Source organism: Triturus cristatus, unplaced genomic scaffold (assembly GCF_964204655.1).
Source record: "Triturus cristatus unplaced genomic scaffold, aTriCri1.1 SCAFFOLD_504, whole genome shotgun sequence".
In the NCBI taxonomy this organism is placed as follows: domain Eukaryota; kingdom Metazoa; phylum Chordata; class Amphibia; order Caudata; family Salamandridae; genus Triturus; species Triturus cristatus.
This window is the reverse complement of record NW_028187890.1, coordinates 70,885-98,009: the sequence shown is the minus strand read 5'-3', so window position 1 is coordinate 98,009 and position 27,125 is coordinate 70,885. Positions and strand designations below refer to the sequence as shown.

At 42.3% G+C, this 27,125-nt stretch overlaps 1 long non-coding RNA gene across 1 annotated transcript; it reads left to right on the top strand.

Moving 5' to 3' along the window:
• The first annotated feature begins 2,669 nt into the window (after positions 1-2,669).
• On the top strand, positions 2,670-4,683 carry LOC146770458 (uncharacterized). The gene is made up of 5 exons (XR_014975673.1): positions 2,670-2,763; positions 2,851-2,947; positions 3,048-3,132; positions 3,481-3,554; positions 3,839-4,683. It is a non-coding gene; the product is annotated as an uncharacterized LOC146770458 (long non-coding RNA).
• Positions 4,684-27,125: the final 22,442 nt, after the last annotated feature.

Below are 27,125 nucleotides of genomic sequence, written 5' to 3'. Positions count from 1 at the left end.
TTTTCTTCTACTTTATATAATTAAGTCTTTTGTAGTGAGATAAGTATGATATATATGCTATATTTTTTCCCTGTTGGTTTAACTATATTATTATAAGACATATGAATCTTCTTTCCCCCTCCCTCCTTTCCTCCCTTCTCTTCCTTTTCTCCTCTCTTTATGATATGCATTATATTTCTATTTTTTCTTATTATTATTCCCTATTGTATTGTATTATTGTATTCTTCTATATTTATATCAAATAAACTTTCTTTTAAAGTGAAAACAATTGTGAAGACGACTCAAAGTCTGGAGTGGACATGGTTAAGCGTTTATGTAATTCAACACACAATGCCTGAATGATGATGCTGATGAATGATCTTCTATATCTAAAATATCAACCACCTTTAATGCATGGGTGAGTAAATGGGGACAGTGTAGGCTATTAGGAGTAGAACTGAAGATCCTGCACTGAGTTGGTGTTGCTTTCACCATATCTTCCCCACCAAGGGTGTGATCAAGGAATGGTGTAAATTATTAAGTAAAAGCACACAAGGGCCCTGGGTCTGAATAGAGAGGGAGAGTGCTGGAGTATGCCTCTTACAGGATGGTTTCCTTCACCCACCCATAGATGGCATGCTTCATCATATAGTAACCTCCTAGTGCTGCACACCTAGCTGCAGTGCGGGCTACAACCCCCTTACTGATGGGGAGGAGCTCAGGGATGTTTTCAGTGTTTAAGTGAGGTCTCCTAAAACCTATAAATAGCAGGGTGTGGTGAGAGAGATGGTGAGGGAAGATCAGTGTGTGTGATAAAAAACAAACTCTAAGGTACGCAAGCAAACTTTATTAGGTAGTTCGTAGGTTAGAGCAATAAACAATTCTCAGACAGGAGGAAATGAAACCTATCATAGAAAAGTGACGGTTAACATGTTTCAGCCTAATACCCTCCATGGAGGTTTGATAGCTTTCAACAGGACCAAAGTGAAGTATAGGTTAGAGTGCCTGTGTCATAGCAATTAATTTTCGAGAACGTGCGTCTTTGGCCCCGGTACATTGACGATATTTTCTTCATTTGGACCGGTGACCAAGTGTCCCTAGTTGAGTACATCAAATGGATTAATGCAGCAGATGTCAACCTTAGATTCACTGCACACACGAGCACCACCAAACTAGAATTCCTTGACGTCTGGGTTGAACATCGGGAATCCAAAATTTGCTTCTCTCTTTACACGAAACCCACTGCCAGGAACACACTCCTCCATTTCGATAGTTTCCACCCGAGAAGCCAGAAAGATGAAATACCTTTCAGTCAGTTCCTACGCTTGCGTAGAAACTGTACTACTATCAATGACTACCTCGTTTATGCTGAAATTATGAAAGAGAAATTCATCCAAAGAGGATACCCCCGTAGAATGGTTAAGAATGCCCGCAAGAGAGCCCGTTACTACAATCGTGACTCTATTTTTCAACCCAAATCGCAAAACCAGCCAGACAAGTTAGTTTGTGTCACTAAACACTCTGTGATGAATAACAAAATCAGGCAAATTGTAAACTCACAATGGCATTTGCTCAACCTAGACTCGGAAATCACCCACATCCCCAAACCTCTTTTTGCATTTCGCAGAAATATAAACTTGCGAAACTGGATAGTCAAAGCTAAACAGCCTGAACCTAAGAGCTGGACGCAAAAGTCTATTGAGGGATCGGCCCCCATCAAAGGAAATCACAAGTGTGGGACTTGCCATGCATGTGCTCATGCCATAGTTGGCGACAATATCTGCATAAATGACTACAAAGTCAACATGAAAGACATGACCAACTGCAGGACTTCCAACTGCATCTATGTCATCCAATGCCCTTGCTCTCTCACTTATGTAGGCGAAACAGCTAGAGAGGTAAGGATACGAATAGGTGAGCACAAATCTAACATCAGAAGATCCAAACATGGAGCCCCCTTAGTAGATCATTGGGTTCAAAAGAGCCACTCTGAAACTGACCTTCGCTGGACGATTCTGGAAAAGATCCGCGTACAAAGAGGAACCGACAGTAACAATGTACGTAGGAAACGAGAAGTATTTTGGATATTTGTCCTCAAATCTAAGGACAAGGGTCTGAACGAATCCCTCCCTTGGGAGAATGCCATTTGTTAAACCTTTTTCAGACTGCCCTAATGTGTATGCATCATGACCTTAATGTAGGAAACTATATATAGGCGCTAGGCGATATGTAGGCTTATCTTCTACTATGTTGCCATTGTTACCTCTGGTATAATTTGGCTTATCCTATTAGACTTATTTGATATGCCCCTTATTGGAACATGTAGTCGGTTGCCTTAATATTTTTCATTTTATTTGCACCCTTCTTTACATATCTTTTTATCTGTTTGCATAATTTCATTTACCTCCGTATATGACTCTTGCTCACAGCTTGCTTGCAGCATTTTTCCTCATATCACTGCCTTCGTAATGCAACATTTTTCTATTTTTCTGCTTCTGCAGTTGTTGAATTTATACTACTTTACCTATTTATGGCCTTCAGTCCCTGTTTATCTTTCTGCCCTACGTTTCCTTTTAGAAAGACTTGCTCCCCCCCTCCGTATCTCTGATGACGTGTCCTTTTCCTCTCGCGTACCACCAGTGACGCGTTAGCCCATTGGCCTATTTAAACGGCGCTTGAACACCGCGTGTGCTCTCCGGACCGATCAGTTTCACCTGAGGCTTTTTCTTCCCGCTCGGAGCCCTCTGGATTGACAGTACACGTTCTAAACTCGCGCTTTATCAGGTACGTTAACCAGACGCAATCCTTCTTTCTCTTTATCATAGCGCCAGAAACGCTTTCATTTTTATATTTTCTCCTATATTCTTATAGCCCTGTTTAAATCCTATCACGACGAACCTTCCCGTGGCTTTCACGAAGATGTATCTATATTATTTCTCCATGGCCCTTTAAAGCCCTGTTCATTCAGGTAGAGATTGTTATCTTATTTTGTTTCCCTTATTATTTCACTTTGTCTGCCTGAATGTACCCGTGTCACTCTCACCCTATCTTTTAATCTAATTTTGTAGGATCGGCAGCCAAATTTTCTCGCACCCGGAATTCTATTGATAAGGGATTCGTTTCTGATTCCGAGAGCGTCCTTTTTCCCTTCAGGTGAACTTTTGTTACCTCTGCCTCTTTGAATGCGCTTACATATGTATATTTATTTTTCCTAGTGCTTCTAAGCCTCATATTCATCTGTGCCCTTGTACACCTTAGTCTCGGCACTCTCCCTGAGGCACGGATGCATGCTTCAAACGATCCTCTACATATCGTATTTTGTGCTGTGTTTTTTTGCTTTATCCTCTTACTTCATTAGAAAAGTGAGCATACATGGATTTTCTTTGCTGATATGATTTAAAACCTGTTGTGGCAGCTTGAATATTCTAGGGTCTGCGCGCCCTTTCGGGACGCCTTTCTACTTGATTAGTTCATTTTTTATATGCTTGTTTTTCTTGGCAGAATTATTTCAAGCAAACGCATCGATTGATTCTAACCTGAGCTATCCTGCTCATGCCCTGTATGTGAGCTCACAGGTGAGCGCAAACGATCCCTTATGTTCTCTCCCCCCTTTTTCCCTTTCCGTTCTTCCCTGGGATAAGAATAATTACTTTTGATCATGTGTCCTGAAATATCTAGTGTACCCGCATTTTAATTAATTCTCTATGTAGAGAAAAATATTTCTAATTATGCTTTGTTGTTCTGTTAACACTTGTGACTAATGACTTTGTATTATATATGCTGCTGACTTAGATGAACAATGTCACTAAGGCTTTATGTTGATTAAGTTATCTTAATATACTGTTATTACTTTTGATAGGTCCCAGCACAAACCCATACTAAGACTCTTGGTTCTGTTTGCCCTGAGGAAGGTGGCACCAACATTTCGGTGCATTCACCGAAACGCGCGTCGGCGTCTACATGTGGCCCACCCAAGCCCTAATTCCTCAAATTTGAACATGTGTCACTTAACACGATATTGAAAATTCATATGATTTTGTGTACATATTGAGTTTTGTTCATAAATTGAATATTCTTTGGGTTATTTACACCTTTTATATGCGAACGTGTGATTTTAGTGTTTATGCAGTGGAATGATTCTGGTATGAATGTGTAAGTCAGCGAGTGTTTGAGTACGTCTGGGACCCCGTTTAGCATTTTCATTGTTATTTTGAAAGTCTTTTTGAATCAATAACAAATCAGTCAATGCACTGAATTCATCTTTTCGAAATCGATCTAATTTAAAAAAAAAACTCTTATAAATTTGTTTCTCGATTATGTTCTGAATTTAATTGTCTGTATTTTCTTTTTGTTGTCTTAGTCCAAGTGTTGACATACTAAAAAGACGATACATTGTATGTTCTGAAATTCATAGGTAGAGACCCTTTTTACTTTTTATAGCAATTAATCAGCCATAAAAAAATATACTGAACCAGTGGTTGGAGTGATTCGCCACTCATATAAGTCCCCACTGGTAATGATGTTACCTGTAAAGAGATAATGCATCAAGAAAGACCCATGTGCCATGCACATCCAGCACTGTGTGTCTTTGGGTCCACATACAACGTGTAATGGCCATAAATCTTAGAATACCTAACTGTTACCCAAAAATGTATTAAAAGTGTATGTCGAAATAAAGATAAACAAAGTATGCAATTATAACTTACCCACTGTGTAAGGTCATGAATAGCACCTCTACCTCGGTGCAAACTCGAGGGTGCGTCTGTGTCCTAGAAAAAGGCGGGACACGACGGAGATTAGTGGTACATTGATAATGAATGTGACATCCACAATGTAAAGGCAGCCAATTTGTGATTAAAAGTAACTCAAGGAACTAGAAACCTAGTTATATATGGTAGGTTAAGAGGGAAAAACTCCTTGTGAGGAAATTAATCACTGATGTAGTAACAGTGATCAGGTGATGGGTAGCTTTTGTGAATAATAAGCAGATCAAAAAGGTTATGGGTGATATTTTCCTGAAATGTTAAGCATAGAAACCGAAGTCACCCTGGTCTCACTAAACATATGTTGGTAAGCAAATCACGGGCACTCAATGACTCGATACCCCAACAGGAGGGCCCGGAACAAGCCTTACACAGCTAATACTCTCTACTGTCCTGCAGCTAGTGGGTAAATCTTGATACAACAAAGATAATTAAAGTGCTTTAGAATGTGGTGCAGGGGGCAATGTTGGGCGTGATTTGTCATCACGACTATTAGTATCACAAAGGTAGTGAATAAAACCAAAGAAGAACAAGATTGAAAGTGCTGTTATTGCTTACCTCTAATGGGGCTATGCCACGGGAGTTAGTTCGTGCCTGGGGAGGACAACCAGCAACTCATGAGTACAGTAATTTATACTACTGGTTTGCGAAGAATGACCTGCCCTGCCCATCTCGGTTGGACCAATGACGGTGTGGGAGCCAAAATGAACTACAAAAGTCAATAGACTTGTAGTTTTAATGCCATCGTGGAAGGAGAGTTGTTATATGCTTCCACTGAGCACTAGGTATCATGGGAAATATCATGGGAAATATAGCACCATGGTAGATTCCATGCCATTGGTATTATAACTTTATCAATGGACTAATGGCCTGTGACTTGATAGTTCGCCATGGAGTGACATGCCTACCCAGTCCAGCAGGGTGAAAAAGGCTTGCAATGAATCTACCAAGTATATTTGCATGCATACGTGTGACTATATAGTATGGCAAGAGGGTTATTAATGGTGGTGTGTTCAGGTGGAGTGTCTTAGTTGTAGGAAGTATGATGGGGCAAATTCTTTGTCAAATGATCATTGAGTTGTGTGATCTGAAGGGACTTTGATGGTGTAAGACTAAACCAATGGATGTTATCATTGAGGCCCTGACTTCCACTTTATAACCGAAAGATCCAGCATTGTTCCATCTTGAAGAGGTATTGGGATACATTAGTTATTGTTTGTGGAATTGTGGGTTTTATCTATTACTTTCCATTTTAATTAGTCGGCATCGTGCCTTTTTACCAAGAAGTGTGTATTGTCAATTTTGTGGCTTGTTTTCTAAAATGGATAGTACTCTTGTGTTCCATGATCCATGATCATTTTTGTTGTCATGCCAACATATTTCAACCCGCATGGACAAGTGATCAGATAGAATAAAGGATCTGAGTTGCAATTTGCATGTTGTCTTAACTCCCATGGTTTGTCGCTGTCCATGTGGACATGCGTTACATGACCTACATTAGAAATGACCGTTGACTGGAGGGATACCCCCGAGGGTTTCCTGTTTATTTTTGTTTGGGGACCGTGGTCTAGTGTGTAACAAATTATCACGGTGGATTGTACTTTGTTTGAAAGCAGACATGGGTCTGGGTAGGGTTAGTGCTCCTTTGCTTAGAATTTTCCAATATTTGTTGATGCATTTTTTGGATGAGACTTGACTTATTGCTGAAAGCATTCACACAAAGCAGTCTGTCTATGGGTTCTTTCACTGATTGAGCCTCAAGCAGAGAGTTACAGTTATTGTTCCTCATCTCTTGGCTGATCTTTGTATCGAGGCCTCTGGGAATTAGGGGTCGAGACATTTATTTTGTAATTCTGCTGCATGGCTCCTGAATTTTTTGCCATCTGAGCAATTCCGCTGCACTCTCAAAAATTGTCCAAATGGTAAGTTATTTCTGAGAGACTTGGGGTAAAAGCTAGAATATGTTAGCAATGCATTCTTGGCCATTGGTTTTCTCTAAAGTTCCATTTGGAGTGTGCCTGCTGACACGTAGCTCCTCAAATTCAAGAAAGAGAGCCGTTCATGACTAAATTTGCAAGTAAATCTCAGGAAAGTGTTACATTAGTTAAGCCATTGGTGGGATAACCTTATCTTTTCCAGTTAAGGGGAGCTGGTCCCAGGTGGGTCTTTAAACCTCCTCAGGCCCTATTTTTTGTGCATTGCTTTTTTGTAAATAACACAGCCGAATGGAAGAGCGTTAAGGGTTTGATGAATGGATGGGAAAGGGGATTTATGGAAAGGTGTGACAAAGACAAACACTGCACACAGACAATGTTCATCTGAGCGATGAGCAGCCAACCGTCATCAATCTGTTGTGGGAGGAAAAAGAAATGCAGGAATGACTATGCCACAGTTCTAAAAAATTATTTTAAAAAGAAAAATGATACTGTATTGCCAAATTGAGAGGTGCATCTGCATTCATCTTGGATTATCTGTCCATCTTAAGTACCTGACTGAAGCGGTCCGGTAAGGTAAGCGTGAATGTTATAGTGCTTTATTCTTTTGTGCAGGAGAAGAAAAGTCCTGGGAATCGTAAAAAAACAAATGATATACTTAAGAGATTGTAAACATCTTCCAGAAAGCTTACGGTGGGTGACCCTAGAATGTCACCCTCAGATAACACACTCCGCCCTCTTTAGGATGGAACAAAGATGGGTGCATCGTTTGGACTCAGATCATCAGGGACTGAATGATGAATCCCTTGGGGCTCACTTGCCAATAACTGAGAAATAAGCCAAGCCTTACACAGTGTCCCCTAGCGGGGTTCATCACAATGACAGAAATGTTTCTACTGAAGGAAATGGGAGATTATCACGCATTTGAGAAAACTGCTCCAAACTTTAATGCTACTTCCGCCAGACCACTTTGTCATTGATGAGGCAGCATCTATTCCAAATAATGACTGCATCCTCCATGTACACACGTCAACACGCTATTTTCAAACCGATGGGTTGAGAGAAATCGAGTTAGCTTAAATCAAAACATATACACGCACCCTAGGCTACAGATTTAATTATTGAAAGATTAATATAACAGAATCACATTACAAACTCAGTCACCTCGGACTTTTATGATGAATGACTATATATATCATAGCTTTCATAAATTCGGGACATTTTTGCCCCATTCGAGACCATGAAATACGTCACACCATATCGTTTCTTAGCTCCGACATATCTTTAATGAGCATCCCAGACACTCCAAGATGGCTGACATAATTTACTAGCTTTTCGGCTGTCCTGACAGAAATGCCACATGACACACTCTTCCAGAGCTCAAACCATTTGGCTTCCCTCCGCGGCCCCGCCAGTAGCTGTGGCTGGTATAAGAGCGAGCCCACACTGAAGGACATTACCATCCCGCTTGTGGCGGTGCGGGGTAGGTCTACCACTGGGCAGGTGAGTATTGAAGACGCTTTGACAATCTCCCCCAGTCTTCAAAAATGGCAGAGGTAAGCTGTTTCAAGGGCTGTTCAGGTTGAGTTAAGAACTACTCAGTCCCTACCGTGATTGAGATCATCCACGTTGCTTACTCCCCTGGGTCCTGGGGGATTTTCACCTGTTCTGCAGCTCCAGGGCTTGACTTTGCTGGGCACCCCGGTAGTCTGTAGTACTATGTGATTTCCTCCCATTACTCTAGGCTAAGAGAAGCAGGGTTTTTTTAATAATACAAGGAGGACGGGCATTCTATCTTACTTACTGCCTTGCCCTGCTGAGAGTCACTATCTTGTCATTGACTAACTGGGTTTGTAGATTATTCGACAAGCAGTTTTCATACATACCAGCTAATCACTGCCCTTATTTTATCCTTATTCATTTGTTAGAAACAACACTACATGTGTCTAGTATCCCGCTGTAACTGATGAGGCGCGATATTACAAACATTAGATGAGGTTTAGATAACTCTGATCCCCACCGTTGGCACAGCCTATTCATCACTGATGTTGTTTTTAATTTTTGTTTTTAATTGAGAGTAACGGGTGTGCTATAATTACCACATTTATAGCACTGCATATCTATAATTTTCATGAGTGATAACTACTGGTATCACCATGTATTGATTGTGTCACCTTTTGATCACCATATAGATCTAGAATTTTGGATTGAACTTATGTGTGATCACAAATGCATAACTAATTTCTTATGTTTTCAAATATATTTGTTTCTTTCTCAGGTCGGTCTCTATACCTGTGGGTACCGTTCCTATAGGTACATTACGTGGTAGGTAGTTTTTCACCTCACCATTAGGTGTAGATCGTTTTTCTTTTCATTTGGTCCTGAGGAATCACCACAGATCATTCTTGACTACTAGGAGAGAAACATGTAGACGATTTAGGAGTAGAACAATTTTTTGACACATAACAGCCAGATAATCGCCACCCCTTATATTTATTTTAACCAGGCTGGGATCCTTACAGAATAAAATTAATTTAGAGGATTCCATCCCCTGTTTTATCTTGCACATCAACCATTACATCAACACCTACTAGGCCCCTTATACCCACGGCACCTACACAGCAAGGAACTAAAGATCTCCGGTAAAGAGCCCCTTTAAGGGTGCCCGTCTGGTATTGCAGCGCCGACGCGACGAGGAGCAGGCCCATATGATGAAGCATGACACCTAGCTTGCTGGGTGTGTGAGGGCCCTAGTTCCAAAAGGAGGATATCCCCCTCCTCCTTGGAGGACAACCTATCCACGTGACATCACATAAACATTCTTACTGTGTTCTTTGACCCACTGAGGAACTTCATACTCACTTCTTGTAGTTATTGAAGTAGTCAATCCCTGAGTCCTTTCATCATCCTCCTGATTCCGAGTCAAAAATATGTACAACTCCTTAACGATTTCAGTCCCTACTCAAATCAATCAATCAGTGGGTTTTTGTAGAGCGCTGCTTGTCACCCCGGGGGTTCTCCAGGTTTCTGTGAGCCTTTTTCGAAGAGCCAAATCTTGACCAATATTGGCCCCCTGTAACAAAATTAGCTGAAACCTGCCCCTGCAAACAGCTCAGCCGCACCCCCTCATCCCTCCCAGGGGGGCAGGCCGAGCAGTTTGCCAGGGCCGGTTTCGGTTCCAGCCCTGATTGCTTTAGTTAATTAAAATCTGTTGTTTTCTTTTGAGACTCGCAACAAAGCGAACATTCTCTTGGATTCCTGGACGGCATGCCAACTTGAACTAATGTTAGTCTGCGGCTGCATTTCTGAGTCAGGATAAAACGCTTAGGGGCATAGAGCTTTCCTCACGCCCTGAAGTTATCTGTTAGCAAAAAATTTTGTTTTAAACTTAATGCACGGTCAATCTGCCACAGAAAAAGAGTGGCATTATTGATTTTTAAAAAATTATGTTTTTTTGTTACTTATAGCGATTCACTCTGAATATTTTGTATTTTTTAAGCTAAATTGGACACTATGCGTCTATCTTTCTCACAACTGTTGTTTAATATATACTTTGTAGTTAATCAATGCTTTTTTTTAAAAACTGCAACAGACAGGATTGATTTTTAATTCTAAGTATGTAATTTATAATTGATATAACCAATTACTAGTGAAAATGTGTGTGGAGTGATTCTTTGTTTTTTTCCTATCTTTCACGCATTTTGTAGTCTAAAGTTCATCTAGTAATCTGTAATTTACAGTCTTTGTATTGCTTATTTAGTTACTTGGGGCCTCTCATAGCCAACTGCAGTATTTAAAATTTCCAATTAGCTCGACAGCTCGACAGCTTAACTCCATTGGCAGCACATCTCTGGAAGCAGGGACATTCAGCTGCATTGTGGTAGCTCTACCCCCCGCACAAAACACCCAGCAGCAAACACCTACCACCACATCTGTCTACCAGGACCTTGATGACCCACTTTCAAGATTTCAACGCAGTGAGGTCCAGAGGGAGATGGCTGGTCAGGAGCGGGTGGGTTTGACAGCCTAGTGGCCAAACTGGATGGGGTCTGTGGGTATCTCAGTCCCATTAGGAACCACCAAGAGTCCATCACAGGCACCCTCAGTCCACTCCATGCTCTCCAGCATTCTATGGCTGACATCACTGGAGTACTGATTCACAGACAAGAACAACTGTCCAGTTAATGTGGCTCCAGCGATTAGCTCAAGGAGTTGCGTCAAATGAGAATGATCATGGAGAATATGGAGCAGATGTAGGCCTCACACTTGGCATCCATGGCTGCATACCATAGAGACATTGCTGGAGTCTTGCAAGCCCTGCAGCTAATCATCACTGTAGTGCTGCCTCAACCTTTGGCACAGATGAATGCTGCTGCACCATCAACATCCATATCTCACCCCCCTGAAGTGTCACAGCTTCACAGTGCTACAACCAACCCTCCATCACGCACACGGAATGCACATGAAACATCAATGGAGGAAGATGTGGATGAATCAACAATCTTGCAAAGAAGTCAGCGGTAGCATTCATCTCTGTCAAATTGTCTGTTACTCCTTGGAACTGTGCCTACCATCATGCCCCGGAACATCAGCTTCCACTTTCCCATGAATGATTCTGCTACACTCACCTTGGACTTTGTTATGGATTGGCAAGTTTCATTCCCAATGACACTGCAATCAGCTTGCTGTCTGAACTCTGCCTCTTCCTCAACATGACTCTTCACATTTTCCGCCCGGACATTCACACTATGGGGTGTTGTTACGCAGAGAACTGGGCCAGTCTACTACCTCAGTTACTGCACATGTAAATAAAACCAATTGAGTCACTAAGATGTGTGTTGCCTGTGCCCAATAATGTTTAACCCCTTCGGTGCTCATGACGGAACGGTTCCGTCATGAGCCACGGTTGAGCTGTGCTCATGACGGAACCGTTCCGTCATGACCACGCCCGCGCAAGATTCCGTCAGCACAGCGGCGGAATTTGCGCAGCATGGAAGGGGTTAAATGTGCCAACAATGCATGTTCAGGGTAGCCATCATTACTTATCAAGGAACATTTGACAAAGGGAATATGATTACCCGGTGTCCATGATAAGCATTGTGAGGGCCTGACACGTGTGACTTAAACAGTGCTCTGATCTGTAAGACAACACTGTCTCAGAAACACAAAATTACTCCATGCCCATGATGTTGATCATGACTGGGAACAATACTCACGTCACTGTAAAGCCACATGAAGTGTCTACAAGCAATTTGTGATAAATATATATTCAGAAGAACTACCCATAGTCAATGTGGTGGAAAATGTTTAAAAAAGATGTGTGTTGTGGTATGACAGATGTAAAGACAGTTCACTCAACATGACACATATTCAACATTATTCCATGGAGCATAAATAGGAGGAATGGTGTAGGAAATTGTTGGAGTTGGCCCTTTTTGCAGGGTCATCCCAGAACTTTTTGCCTTCCTCCTATATTTTTTCTGACCTGTTGTTGGCTGTTTTATGACTCTGGGCACTTTACCACTGCTGATCAGTGCTAAAGTGCATATGCTCTCCCTATTATAAATTGATGTATGTGCTTTCTATCAACTTGAAGAAGAATCTCCAAGGGCTTGAACTAGAGCTTCCCTCATCAACCAGCTCCCCCCTGAATTCCCTTTCTGGGAATTGAAGTGCCTGCTGTTGTGCTGGGCCTTCTGAGAGACTGTGTGTCGCTGGGATCTGGAAGCGCGATGCAACAAAGGGAAGCGTGTCACAGCCATAGCCTCTGTCATCGCATCGCCGAGAAAGCGAGCCGCCACTGTCATCATCGCATCGCCGAAGCGCGATGTATCGCCGGAGAAGCGGGACGCTTCCACAGAGGTCATCATGGCATCACCAGAGAAGCGTGTTGCAGGGCCTGTCACGTCTCCAAAGATCATTGAGTCGCCGCACGGCCATCGGGGGTGCACGCATCACACCAACGTTGTCGCATCGCAACAAGACACCATTTTATCGCATCGCACCAGAGAAGAGTATTGCATCGAGGTGCCAGCGAGAGCAGTAAGAAACCGATGCATCAACTCCCCACACAATAAGGAACCGACGCATCCACTCCCCTGCATGTAAGGAACCGACGCATCACCTTCCCAGCAACCCTTTTGTTTTCTTTGCACTACTCCTCTAAGGTACATTTAGAGTAAAGTGTCGCATTTACAACTTGAGAGAACTGAGCTATTTGATTACATTTGAGAGACTATCTTTGAGTATAGTATTGTGGATTTTTGTCATTTGGTCTTGTGTTAAGTCTATATAATAATACTTATTTTTATAATACAACCTGTGTCTTGTCCATTTGTAGTGTTGTCACTGTATTACTGTATGTGTTCACAAATGCTTTACACACTGCCTCTGAGATAAGCCTTCCTGCTCGTGCCAACCTACCAAGGAAGTGAGCAGGGGTTATTTTAACCCCCTACCCTGACTAGACGCAAGGGTCCCTATTTGTCACAGGTACCTACCGATGCCAACTAGAGACCCCCAAATCTAACAGAAATCATAGCTCAAAAATTGATAATGGTTCAAATATGTGCACAGGTTTCCTGTAACGCACATCACTACATCCCTCATCCAACACTTTGTTCACAGTATTGTCCAAAATGTACAAGGCTTTGTAGAAACATGTAAAGAGGTGTCAGGATGATTTGTGAAGAATGCTAGGCATACATCCCCTGCATCCCCACGTGGAAAGTGAAGCCTTTGTGAGGACCGGTGTAATCAAAGATGTCACTAAGTATCCTGACACCATGCACATAAAATTCAACCAATGCTGTGCAGAGCACAATGCCCACAGTGCATCCCGTTTAAATCTGTCCGAGCTAAATTATCACATATGGATACATTTTTTACAGGCCAATCAATAACTCTTCCCAGATTAACTGTGTTACCCTAAACATCAAACAGTTTGTTTAAAACACATTTTAAATGAGGTTTGTTGAAACCCTGTTCCTCGAAGATGCTGTAATCACATTTGGAGACATTCTATTTGATTGTGGAGGGATACATCTGTCATAATCCACTACCAATCCAATAGGATATGTCCACACAGTAAAAATGAATGGGAGCACAAAGCATCAACCATTGGCAATTTATTTTTTAAAACACTCTTAAGAAACTTAACTAACTATACTTACTAATCCTAAACTACACTAACCTAACTTGTACTAATTTAAAACTACAGTAAGCTAACTAGCTTACCTAAGAATATATACATAACAACATATATATCAACCCATCACCCCCCGTTTGGCACATCCGGGACGGCACAAAGACACTTTGACTTATACATCAACTAACTATACATACACACTAAACAATGATATATTTTTAGGGGTTTCTATTAAAAAAAATTATTAACAAGTCCAAAACCACATCAACCCCAAAGCCAAAGGAAAAGGAAACTTAATCAAAAGCATAAAAATGAGAATATTAAAACAGTTAAAAGCTACGCCTAACACTATATCAATCCTACACTAAATCTACACTTAACACTAACTAGCTACTAAATCTATTACCAGGATGTTAAATCAGAGAGGAGAAACACAGGGCTGGACAGGGTGGGAAATTAAACAGCCATTGTCCATAAATAGGGGATCCCCAGGGCCCGCTTTATGTCCATGAGGTGGCCCTTGATTTCATCATTGTCCCATTCAAGTCGAGCCACACACATGTTCAAAGTGATCATCAGCCTCCTCTCCCTCTTTGTGAGGACAGACCTTTCCCTGTGTCTTGCACTCTCGCGGATGTTCCCTGTTGTGCACTCCGTGAGGGAGGTAGACTGAGAGTGGAAGATATGGGTGCTGCATGTGAAGCAGCTCCTGATGGACATGGAACAGCTGACCTTTTTCTTTTTGTTGGCCGAGTAATTTTTGATGGTCCAGGGATTTGCTAGGCCTGGCTCTGGTGTGTTGTTGATGCAGGAAGCATTGCAACTTTTCTCCCAGCATTCTTTGTACTGTCTGTAATGGACTTCCACCTGCCAGAAGCCCTTTCCTCCCGGTACCTTTTAGCCATTGCATTGTACCACTTAGCCACACACTTGATCTGCTGATAATGTTCCTTCCACTGGATGAACAGATGCTGCTCCTCAGGGGACATGTTATCTGAAAAATAAAAATGATACATGACATGTTTCCCGAGTCCAAAAACATGATGGCACAATGCATATTTGCCACACCTATAATATAATGAGCCATAGGTTATGTGAATATCATCAAAGACCACATGCAACTAGACACTTAACCTGCGAAATCATGAACACATCATTGCCAGAATCAGAATAAGATGTTCATGACAACATGGTTATTCCTGTGCTTGGACAAGGCAGGCACAGAGCGCTGTGAAAACAGATGTAGGATTCCAGTTTGCAATTTGGCAGTGCGAAAGAAAAACAATCAAGGCCAACAGGGAGAGTACAGTAAGTATGAAGTATAACAGGCCCATAGCAAACCCTGCCATTCTACCTACACAAAGACAGTAGGCTGCACCGTCTGCAATCAAGTCAGATGACTAATCACAACAGTGATTTTCATGTAGTACAATTGAGGAAATGAAAAATCATCAGATTAGTGAATCCTTGGAGATGTCACCACAGCTACACAACCAGATTGGATCATGTACACATGTACTTGCCAATCTGTGGAACAATGCCTAAATGTTGACATGCATGTAAGGAAAGAGGGCATATGTGGCATGAAGCATTGTGTACAAGTATCAACCAGCTCTGCACATTTCTGTGCCATGATGCAATTGGAATGCAAAGCTTCTCCATGTGAACCACACATTTGCCTGCACTGCTTTTAGAATAGTGGCAGTGTGAACACATTTATGGTACGGCAAAGGAAAGTACCCTCACCCAAAAGTGCTAAGTTGTCTGATTTGAGCGCATGTTAGTCAATGTTGAGCAAGGATCACCATCATGCACCTTATCCATCAGTGAGCTATTGTGTATTTCATGCGTGACACATTCAGATGACCAACTAATAACATGTGAAATATCAGAACTGTTGAGCATGTCACGGGAAAGAGCACATTATAGACATTATTAACACATGTCCTAACGCAACACCCACAGCCCACCCCATTCACGCTAACCACAGCGTGAAAGGGGGCCTTATAAACAAGGCAGTGTTAATCTACATTGAGTGGCTTAACGCTGCCTTGTAAATAAGGCGCACCCCCGTTGCCACCACAAAGTCAATAAAAGTGATGTTGTGGTAGCCATAGAGGCTTGTACATATGTCCCACTGTTTTGAGGTGACACAGTTGATGCCATGGGGACAAATATCATATGGTGATGGTTGTACATTCTAGTTAGTTTACAATAAGGTTGTATGTGGGTTTTTGTCAATAGTTCATGACTGAATGCCACATCACTTTTGCATAATGATAATCAACAACAGATGTGACATGTTCACTGGAAAAAACGAATCATCATATGCAACAGTTTCCAATTAAAATTGGGTGCTGTAGATCTGGAACACTTGCACAATCATGTCAGGGTATATAGATGTTTGTGATGATGTGTGAATAGCTCTATAACATGGCTATGACATCACCCACCCACATCATGGGCTCTGTGCTTGCACATAGTTATGGTTTGTGAAACATATGAGGCGTTGAAACATCTAGTCACAAATCGCACTTCTGTCCTCCAGCATCACATATTGCTGATGTGCATTACCCTTGACTTCATGCAGTATCATCACACCAGAGGTAAATTTCATGTGATGCATATCCACTCTGTGTACTTCAACATACAGGGCCTGAGGCATTGCTTGCATATGTCAGCAAATACAATCCAAAGTTAGGGGTGATACACTCACCTGTGGGTCCATAAATGCATCCACATCTCCTTGTATGATAAAGGGTCTTACTGCTGTTGAAAAATTGTGGAAAGTACCATTAATGTCATTGACATCACATTTTGCAAAATTCAGATGCATCATTGGCGGATTCATGATACAATTTCAGTCATTGGAATAGTCATGTGTGTTGCCATGTTACATATATTTTGCAATCTGCTGAGCCTGTCTTACCCACAACATATGTCAATTTAACACTGGTGGCCCAATGGACATTCATGCCACGGTCTAAGTGACATAACATACTATGACCTGTCCCACTGCTTCCTGCATCTAAAATCTGCTATCACACCTCAATAGACATTATTTTTGAGGGTCAACTCAGTTTTTCCACTACGCACAGGTATGTCAAAGGCTTTGACATGTTGGTGAGCCACATTGTGTATCTCACAGAGATTGTCAGCCAGTTGATCATGTGAGGTGTACCCAAATAAAATGATGTGGGGGTGGCAAAGTATGTCATGACTGGCAAGCTATATTGCAAAATGGTATATTATGCTCAACATAATTATCCTTTGATGTGATACAATGTTGGTCATGTACTTACCAACGTTCAACCCAATGATGATTCCAAGGTTGATGGAATGATGATTAGGTCTCCCTCACAGCCAACACAGTCCTGCTACTGTTGCTTCCACTGCTGGACAGTCCTGCTCACAACGAACATGTTGAGCATCTTTTCACCGATGTGCTCCCAGCTCACTTTCTGGACTTGTACATCGTACCCCGTAGGAGGCGTAAAATTTAACAAACCAGAGGAAGGCCCCCTCTAACATCCTGCCCTCCCCACCCTGACCCAAAATCCCCAAATACAATATTTCCCCCAGGCAAACCTCCCAAAAAACTACAGTCAACCCCTATTACCTACTTGACTTAAAGAGACGTACAACCAACAAAACAATCAAACAGTCACAATTAACACACAGGGACAGAAACACAGGACTTTACAAGGATAGTATGAACAGTACACTACACACAGAACTCTCTCAAATACAGCAAGACCAGCAGACACCTTCCAAAACTTCCACAACTCACAAAATACAGTAACAGTGTGGCTGAAAGAGAAAGTGAAAGAATACTGTACTTCTCCATGTGCCAGGATGCAGACTGACTTCATTGCCTGTCATTTTGCAGCCCGTTTTCTTGTTTTGTGACAACATTTCACACACCTAGGGCTGAGCTGGAAGATTTCATGTGTATATGTGTATTTTGCAAGTATTTTTCTTCCCAGAAATGGAAAATATTGTTGCAAATGTGGGTTTGCGTAATTCTTTAATATCGCTTATTGATACATGATCAATATATGTACCATTTCATGAGATGTATGTGGGCTAACAGCACAATATTTATTTGTGATGTGATATGCGTTTTGTACTTTTGTGTGGCGTAGCTATACTGTACATGTATTAGTAATCCTGAGCAAATTTGGAGGCACTATTTACTCACATTGGTGTCTGTACATGGCTGGACATGTGTGTACATAGACCCATTCCAGAGTGTCACATATTAGGGTTGGCATTGGTGGTATGTGTCACTACAGATGAGCCTCTAACATCACACATTGCTGTGATGTTTGTGCAGGTATGATGGTTTTGCTACACAAATGTACTTTTCCAACAGGCAGTCACTACTTGTCTATGATATTTGCAAAGCAGCATGCAATGCCCATCTATGGCTGCACTTTCACATTTGAGTGTATGAATAGCTGGAGACACAGATGGCAGTCTGTGCTACGGTCCTCATGGCTTCATTTTCTCAAGATATGTCTATGCATTTCATGCAGTGCCTTGCATTAGATGGTCTCTGGTCAGTGTGCAATTTCCATCTCCATTGTCAACATTACCTAACATGTTAGTCAAGACATTACATGGTGTGAGTATGTTCTTGTGCACGCAACATCACAAGAAAAGTCTTGCATGTCAGCAATGAGCTATTATTATCTGGTATGTAAAAATATGTTTTGAATGGACAGATACCATTGTGATTTAGTTTTGGGGTTGTGTCTACACATATTATTAGTACACAATGGACTACAATATACCTACACATGTCAGATAATGCATGTTTAAATGTGTGTAACAGATAGTATAATGGGACTAAAATCTCAGATTTATGCATAGTTCTACATGACACACTGAACCATGCACATGCATGTTAGAGACCCAGTTTCACATGTGAACATGTCTTTGTTACTTTGGATTTGCAAGGCTGCACTTTGTCCTACAAATGCAGTCCTACAAATGCATATCGGTTTCAAGTGAAAACTGAACCACACACAAATGAACACAGACTATTACTCACATCAGCTCATTCACATTAAATCACATCATGACTTATGCACATAACATTGTATCACATTACTCACACCTTATCAATTCCCATGACAACATAAATAGCATTTATCCCAAATTGATCAATTCAAATTACTCATGTTTAATCCTTAAATCATTTACACATCACTTCTATGGAAGAACATTGTATCACACCACTAACAACACAACAAATCCCATTAAATACATTACATTAAATCATTCACATCACATTTCTCACATCAATTAACGATGTATAACGATGTATCACATCACTTAAATCACATAATTTATATTACATCACTCACATCATATAACTTGCATGCCTTACTTTATAGCGCCCATACCACATTACTTATGTCACTTTACTTATGTCTCAACTATACTACTTGACAGACTTCAAACTCCAGAACATCTCACTTTGTTAACGGTGAGCCAGGAGTTGACTGAGCAGTCACAACAGCTTAGTAGACTGCTTAATTTTTAAAACTTCCTAATGTGTCATTTAGGTTTGAGCATAATCGTGTAGTTTATATGTTAGCTGGCAAAAACAATTCATGTAGATCATGCATCGGTGTTACTGTAACAAAGCAAATGATATACTATACAATTTTAACAAATGGTCAATGTCACAATGCAATTATGGCTATCCTAACATAGCCCACAACAATGCAAGAAAGACATGGTACATGCATGTCTGCATAGTAATATCATGGAACATCGCTAGTCTAAAGAATATGAGTAGTCAACCGGAAGATCAAAGTATTCGTAAAAGTATGGATGTAGTTTGCCTGTAAGAAACATGAACAGAGACACCATTCCTGATAGCAGAGTACTATGAAATGCCTCAGTGAACCATCAAAACCAAGAACTTTGACAGCCATCAGGATGTCTCTCAATTTACATTGCAACAAGAATAAAGGTAGAAACAACTGTTCTCAGCATAAGCAGCTCCTCGCTTCAAGCAGTCACAATTAATAGTTTGGGTATTGGCAGCTGCATCATTACAACTTTACTCATCAATTTCCACCTAAACCTCCATTGGACTGACCAGATAGTAACAAAAGAAAGTTTCTGTAAGACACTTGCTGACCTCATTTGTAGATTAGCAGCACAGGAGATCATACCAACAGGAGACATTAAAATGACTAACGTGGGTAATCAATTAACTGTTTCACAGCCAATTCCACAGACTACCTTCAAAGTAAAATTAACTATTATTTACACACTTACAACCTCACTTCACTACAAGCTTTTCAAATGTTTAAAGGGTTCTCTTATAAAGCCCCAGGCATTTTTAGCAGAATTTATACTTTGGGCTACACCTTTCTGAGCAACCTTTCGCGTCAGTCATATAAGGTCTTCAATTAAATAGAATGTCTCTACGTTGAGCTTAAGATCAGCGTCAGAATTTACAATAAGGACAATACAAATGTCGCTGACGAACTGCATTTAGGGAGTATAGAAAAAACTTAACCCAAGCTACTTTTGTCATCAAAGATAAAACATGGAACTAGAATGGCTATGTGTTTGCACTTTGATCGGGCATTATAATTAGCTACATTTTTTTCAATACATCAATTCATGAAGTATCAAATCCTGTGACAAAGTGAATAGTGTCTCTATAGTAAGGTGTAATCAGCATGTCCATAGGATTTACACCGACTCAAACATACAGGTCACTTGCCCCCACAAAAACATGGGTCTGCATTCAATAACTCAGAGCCAAAAAATGAATTTTGCACAATCAATAAAAACTGTGAGAGAGGGGATTGTGACCCTAGAGTAAAGTGGACAGAGCAAATTTGACAACTCAGAGCTACAAAAATTAAATCAACACGATCAATTAAACCAATATTCATAAAGTCCTCAAACCCATCAGAGAAAATGGCATGCCTGGCCCCAATGGCTTGCCAAGCTCTCTTCTTAGAACTGACACAGCTTTTTTGATCGACCATTTAACACCTTCTCCAGCAGGAATGTCTACAACCCACATAGGTGCCACAGTCTTGTAGAGGATTCATCCTAATCCTGATCTACACAAGGGGTGACAATACAGATCTAATGAACTATTGACTAATTGCACTACTAGATGTTGAGGAAAACACCCTACTATATGAATTAGAGGACTGGCCATAATGCGAAAATTGAATTCCATTTAACCCTTTCGGTGCGTCCTCAAGCACCAGTGCTCATGAACGTTGGATGGCTCTTGCCCGTCCATGCACATGGCACAGGAAATCCGTTTTGTCCTAACACCCTCACGAGCTAGGGAAGAGCTACTCCAGCTGCAGATGGTGTTTTGATTATTTCTCCGAAATGACCGTCAGCGGGCATGTCGCACTGACGTCATTTCAGAGAAACTGAAACACAGTTTCAGTTTCACTGCCTCAGTGCTCAGGGGGTTATCTCAGCCCCCTGAGCACTGAGGCAGACGGGATGGGTATCATTGAAAAGGGTCCCTGCTTGGGGTTCGCCTCAGGAGGACGATCCCTAAGCAGGGATCCAACCACTAGTCACCATTGAGGAGGGAGTGGCCCCTTGGTCAAGGGCTTTTGCTTCCCCATTACTTTGGGCACAGACAGTCTTTTTGCCCCTCCTGGGGAACAGATGGGGCAATAGACCCCTATCTGTTCCTTGGAAGGGCAGAAAGCACACTAGGCACCAGGGATTTCTTTTTTGCTCTTGTAGGGGTGGGGCCTGCCCAAAATTGGCATGTTTTTGCCCCAACCCCTCCCCAAATTCCAGTCTTTCTGCCCCCCTGGGAGGCAGATGAGGGCAGTAGCCCCCAATCTACCCCCGGGGGCAGAAAGCACACTAGACCCCATGGATTCTCTGTGTGTGGGTCCCCGCAGAGTTAGGTAGGACACAGCAGAGCGGATTTAAGATCAGTTCTTTGAACAGATGCAAACATGGAAGAGCCAGCTGCTCTTTAAGGGTGGGGGCTGTTCAAAATGGGCATGCCAATGCCCCTAAAAATTTCACAGTCTTTCTGCCCTCCCTGGGAGGCAGATGTGACAATCGCCCCAATATGCCCTTCCACGGAGGGCAGAAAGCACACTAGGCACCAGGGATTTTTTTGATTTTACGCCTGTAGGGGTGGGGTTGTCCAAAATGGGCATGCCAATGCCCCACCCCCATTCCACAGTCTTTCTGCCTCCCTGGGAGGCAGATGGGAGCAACAACACCTAATCTGCCCTCCCCGGGAGGGGCAAAAAACACACTAGGCACCAGGGATTTTTTTTAGTTTTTACGCCTGTAGGGGTGGGGGCTGCCCAAAATGGGCATGCCAATTCCCCCACCCACCCCCCAAATCCCACAGTCTTTAAATCGCCTGGGAGGCAGATAGGGGCAATAGCTCGCAATCTGCCCCCCGGGGGGCAGAACACACACTATGCACCATTTCTTTTGTTTTTATGCTTGTAGGGATGGGGGCTACCCAAAATGGGCATGCCAATGCCCCTAACACTGCCTTTATATTCCACAGTCTTTCTGCCACCCTAGAAGGCAGATGGGGCAACAGCCCCCAATCTGCTCCCCCGGGAGGGCAGAAAGTACACTAAGCACCAAGGATCTTTTACTTTTTACGCCTGTATGGGTGGGGGCTGCCTATAATTGACTTGACATTGCCCCCATCTGCCCCCCCCAGAATTTCACAGCCTTTCTGCCCATTCAGGAGGGATATCGGGGCAGAAAGCCCTCTTGACACCAGGGATTATGTTGTTTATTTATACATAGGGGTGGGGGCTGCCCAGAATGGGCATGCTAATGCCCCCATACCCAAAAAACAATTTCTTCCCCCATCAGAAAGGCAGATCAGGGCAATAGCCCCTTATCTGCCCCTCCAGGTAGGGCAGAGATCCCACTAACATCCAAGGATATATTTCTGGGCATGACAGGTAGAAGCACCATAGGCATGGGTCACTCCCCTTTTTTTAGGCAGATGTTTTGGTTGTTTCAGTATTATTTTTAGTCTCATCTACCACCAAGTGGGGGCTCTGAAACTACTAGAAACCAGGGAGAGTTTTTGTGCGTGTGAACTGAAGTTTGGCTGACAGTCTGCGTGTACTGAACTTTGGCTGGCATTTTGCTGGTGTATGTGTGGGCTTACTCTTGGATAATGGCATGTGTGGACTCGCGCTTGATGATGATGTGTATAAATTGGCGCTTGCCTGGTGTTGTTTATGGAGTGGCACTTGACTAGCAGTGTACGTGGACCAGCTCTTGGCTGACAGTGTGTATCAATGGCGCTTGGCTGGCAGAATGCATGGATGGCGCTTAGCTGGCAGAGTGCGTGGATGGCACTTGACTGGCAGAGTGCATTGATGTCGCTTGGCTGGTGGTGTGCATGGATGGTGCTTGGCTGGTGGAGTGTGTGGATGGTGGTATAAGTGTACTGACACTTGGCTGGCGGAGCGGCTTCCATGGATCCTGCAGCGTTTTCTTACCTTGAATCCCCTGGAAACCTCCAATTTACGTACAAAGTCATATTTTCCTCACTTTCTGTGTGGGTAGGTTGTAGGATAACAGCTCAGGAACAAATGTCCTACCACCCAGCGTTCCCCTTGCCTGGCGAGAAAAATTATACCTCACTGTGTAGGTGCTCAAAGTAGCATCAGCCTAAAAACATATAACCAAATTGCCCATCTGGACCCACCTTGGGCCCCCCTTAATCTCCACATGTTTTTGGCCCTTTCATGTCATAAGCCCTTGGCCCATCCACACAAGTAAGATATCATTTTTATTGGGAGACTGAGAGGAACGCTGAATGGTACACAATTTGTGCTGTGCAGTCATCACACAACGTTTCCACACAGATATTCCATGCCTCCCTGGACTCCCACAGGTGTCTAGTTTTTAGAAATGTCTGGGTTATTTAGGTTCCCTAGATGTCTGCAAGCCCGGGACCAGAAACACAGGTGTACACAAATCTATCACAAAATGACCTGCATTTTTGATCCTGGGCTTAGCAGCCATCTAGGGAGAAATACCAAACCCAGACAATTCTGGAGACTAGACACCTAGAGGAGTCCAGGGCAGTGTGGCTTGCAAGGATCTCCCAACATTTTCCTGCCCAATAAACCTAAAATTTCAGTAAACAAATCAAGTTTTTCTCACTTTTCTGTGTGGGAAAGTTGTAGGATCACCAGACCGCCACAAATTTCCTGCCATCCAGCACTCCCCTAGTTTCCTGATAAAAATGGTACCATACTCATGTGAGTAGGCATAATGTCCATGATAGGAAACACCCCAAAAAGGTCTGTGGAGACATCAAAATTGCCTATCACAAAACAACCTGCTATTGCAAGGAGGGGATCACCTGGGTTTCTGGCCCTAGGCTCAGCGTCCATCCGGGGAACCCTACCAAACCTATACATTTCTATAAACTAGAGTCCAGGGAGGTATGCCTTGCATGGACCCAGCAACGTTTTTCTACCTAGAATCACCTGCAAACCTCAAATGTAGGTGAAAAAAAAAAGATCTCAAATTTCTGTGTGGAAAAGTTGTGGGATCATTGGGCTACCAAAAATTTCCTAAAACCCAGGGTTCCCTAGGTCTCCTGATAAAAATGGTACTTCATTGGGTGGGCCAAGTATCCGTGACAGGCAAGGGCCCAAAATGTAGTGAGGAGACATCAAAATTACCGATCCCAAAACAACCTGGTTTTGCAAGGGGGGTCACCTGTGTTTTTGGCCCTGGGCTTGGCGGCCATCTTGGGAAATGACCAATCCCACCCATTTCTAAAAACTAGACACCCATCGAAGTCCAGCAAGGTATGGCTTGTGTGGGCCTTCAAACATTTTCCTACCCAGAATCCCTGCAAACCTCAAATGTTGCTGAAAAATCAAGTTTTTCTCAAATTTCTGTGTGGGAAAGTTCTGGAATCTGCATGGATCCTCAAATTTCCTACCACCAAGTGTTCCCCCAGGTCTCCCGATAACAATGGTACCTCACTCGTGTGGGTGGGTCAAGTACCCGTGACAGGCAAGGGCCCATAACCTATTGAGGTGACATCAAAATTACCTATCACAAAACATCCTGGTTCTGCAAGGGAGGGTCACCTCGGTTTTTGGCCCCGGGCTCGGCAGCCATCCTAGGAAACTACCAAACCCACACATTTCTAAAATCTAGACACCCAGGGGAGTCCAGCGAGGTATGGCTTGCAAGGATCCCCCAAGTTTCCCTACCCAGAATCCCCTGCAAACCTCAAATGTATCCATTTGTTTGTGTGTTATCACCATGCCAGCACAAATGTCCTACCCCACAGCATTCCCCTCAGTCTCCCGAGTAAAATGATACCTAACTTGTATGGGTGGCGCAAAGGCCGGTGACTGGGAATAGCCCATAACTTAGGGATAAAGGCTATAGAACCAAGAATTCTAAGCACTACATTTATTTTAAAATACGTTTTTAGCCAATTCTGCATTGAACACCCACACAAGTAAGGTATCATTTTACTCTGGAGACTAAGGGGAACGCTATGGGGTAGGACATTTGTGCCGGCAAATTTGAGGTTTACAAGGGATTCTGGGTAACAGATCCTGGTGAGAGCCAGACAAATCACCCCATGCTAGATTCCCCTGGGTGTTTCATCTTAAAAAATGTATAGGTTTGCTATCTTTCCCTAGGTGCCGGCAGAGCTAGGGTTCAAAATCTACAGATAGGCACTTTGCAAAAAAAGGGTCAATTTTCACTGTGAAAATGTGGTGTGTTTATGTTGCGTTTTGGGCCGTTTCCTGTCGCGGGCACTTGGCTCATACACACAAGTGAGTTACCATTTTTCTCTGAAGACTTTGGGGAATGCGGGGTGGGTGGAATTTTGTGGATCCACGCAGATTCCAGAACTTTCCACCACAGAAATGTGAGGAAAATGTGTTTTGTTTTACAAAGTTTGAGGTTTTGAAGGGATTCTGGGTAACAGAACCTGGTGAGAGTCACCCCATCCTGTATTGCCCTGGGTGTCTAGTTTTTAAAAATGTGTAGGTTTGCTAGTTTTCCCTAGAGCTAGGGTTTAAAATCTTCAGCTAGGCACTTTGCAAAAAAAGGGTCAGTTTTCACTGTGAAAATGTAGTGTGTCGACATTGCATTTTGAGCAGTTTCCTGTTCCGGGCACTAGGCCTGCACACACAAGTGAGGTGTCATTTTTATCAGAAGACTTAGGAAAAGACAGAATTGTAGAGAAAATGTTATTACCTATAGAATTTCGAAGCATTTCAGCCTTACAAATGAAAGACAATGTGTAAAAAATTTCCTATAATTCTCATGCTAGTATGGGTACTCACAATTTTGGAAATGTGCAAATAGCTACTGTTTCTAAACTCTATATTTTGTTCTGATTTCAGAAAGACATAGGTGTCTTTCATTCCAATTTTTCACTGTATATATTTTCCCAAATGAATTGCTATATACCCAGTACATATTAAATAAATCATTGCAAGACACGGCTGAGGTATTGGCTCTGGGTTCGTCGGGTTCTTAGTGAACCTACAAGTCCTATATATCCCCACAAATGGAAAGGTCCAGTGGATGTAACGGTATACTGCTTTCAAACATCTGTCATATTTAGAAGAAGTTACAGGTGAAAATGTTGGCACAAATGGTGTTTTTCTCACTCAATTTCAAGTTTTCCTATTTTGTACTGTTAGTTTCTATAAAAAAACCTTGAAGGATCTACACAAAGGACCTCTTGCTGAATTTTTAATTTTGTGTACTTTTCTAAAATGTATAGTTTTCCAGGATCCATTATTGCTTTCATACCCATTTCTACCATTAACTGGAAGAAGGTTAGAAGCACAAAAAATATTTAAAAAATGTCCCAGTAAAATGGCAAAACTGTGTGAAAAATGTTGGTTTTCTGACAAAAGTCTGTCAGTCCCTGAAAGCTGGGGAAATGGTGATTTTGGTCCCACAAACCCTTTGTTGATACCATTTGCAGGGAAAAAACCAGAAGCTTTCATTTGCAGCACTTTTTTCCAATTTTTCCCCCAAAACAAAAACAAATTGCTGTATTTTGGCTAATTTATGGGTTCCCTGAACGGGTATCCACAAACCCTGGATTCCTTTCAAATCTCTGTGATGTTGGCAGAAAAGGAGGCATATTTAGGGGCCGATTCCTATCCTGTAAAAAGGCTGTACGAATTGTTGTACGGAGCGTTTTCTTCGTACGTCTCGTACCAGGTAAACTCATCTTACAACCTAGGAAGTATGATTCGTACAGAAAGCCTTTTTCTGTACGAA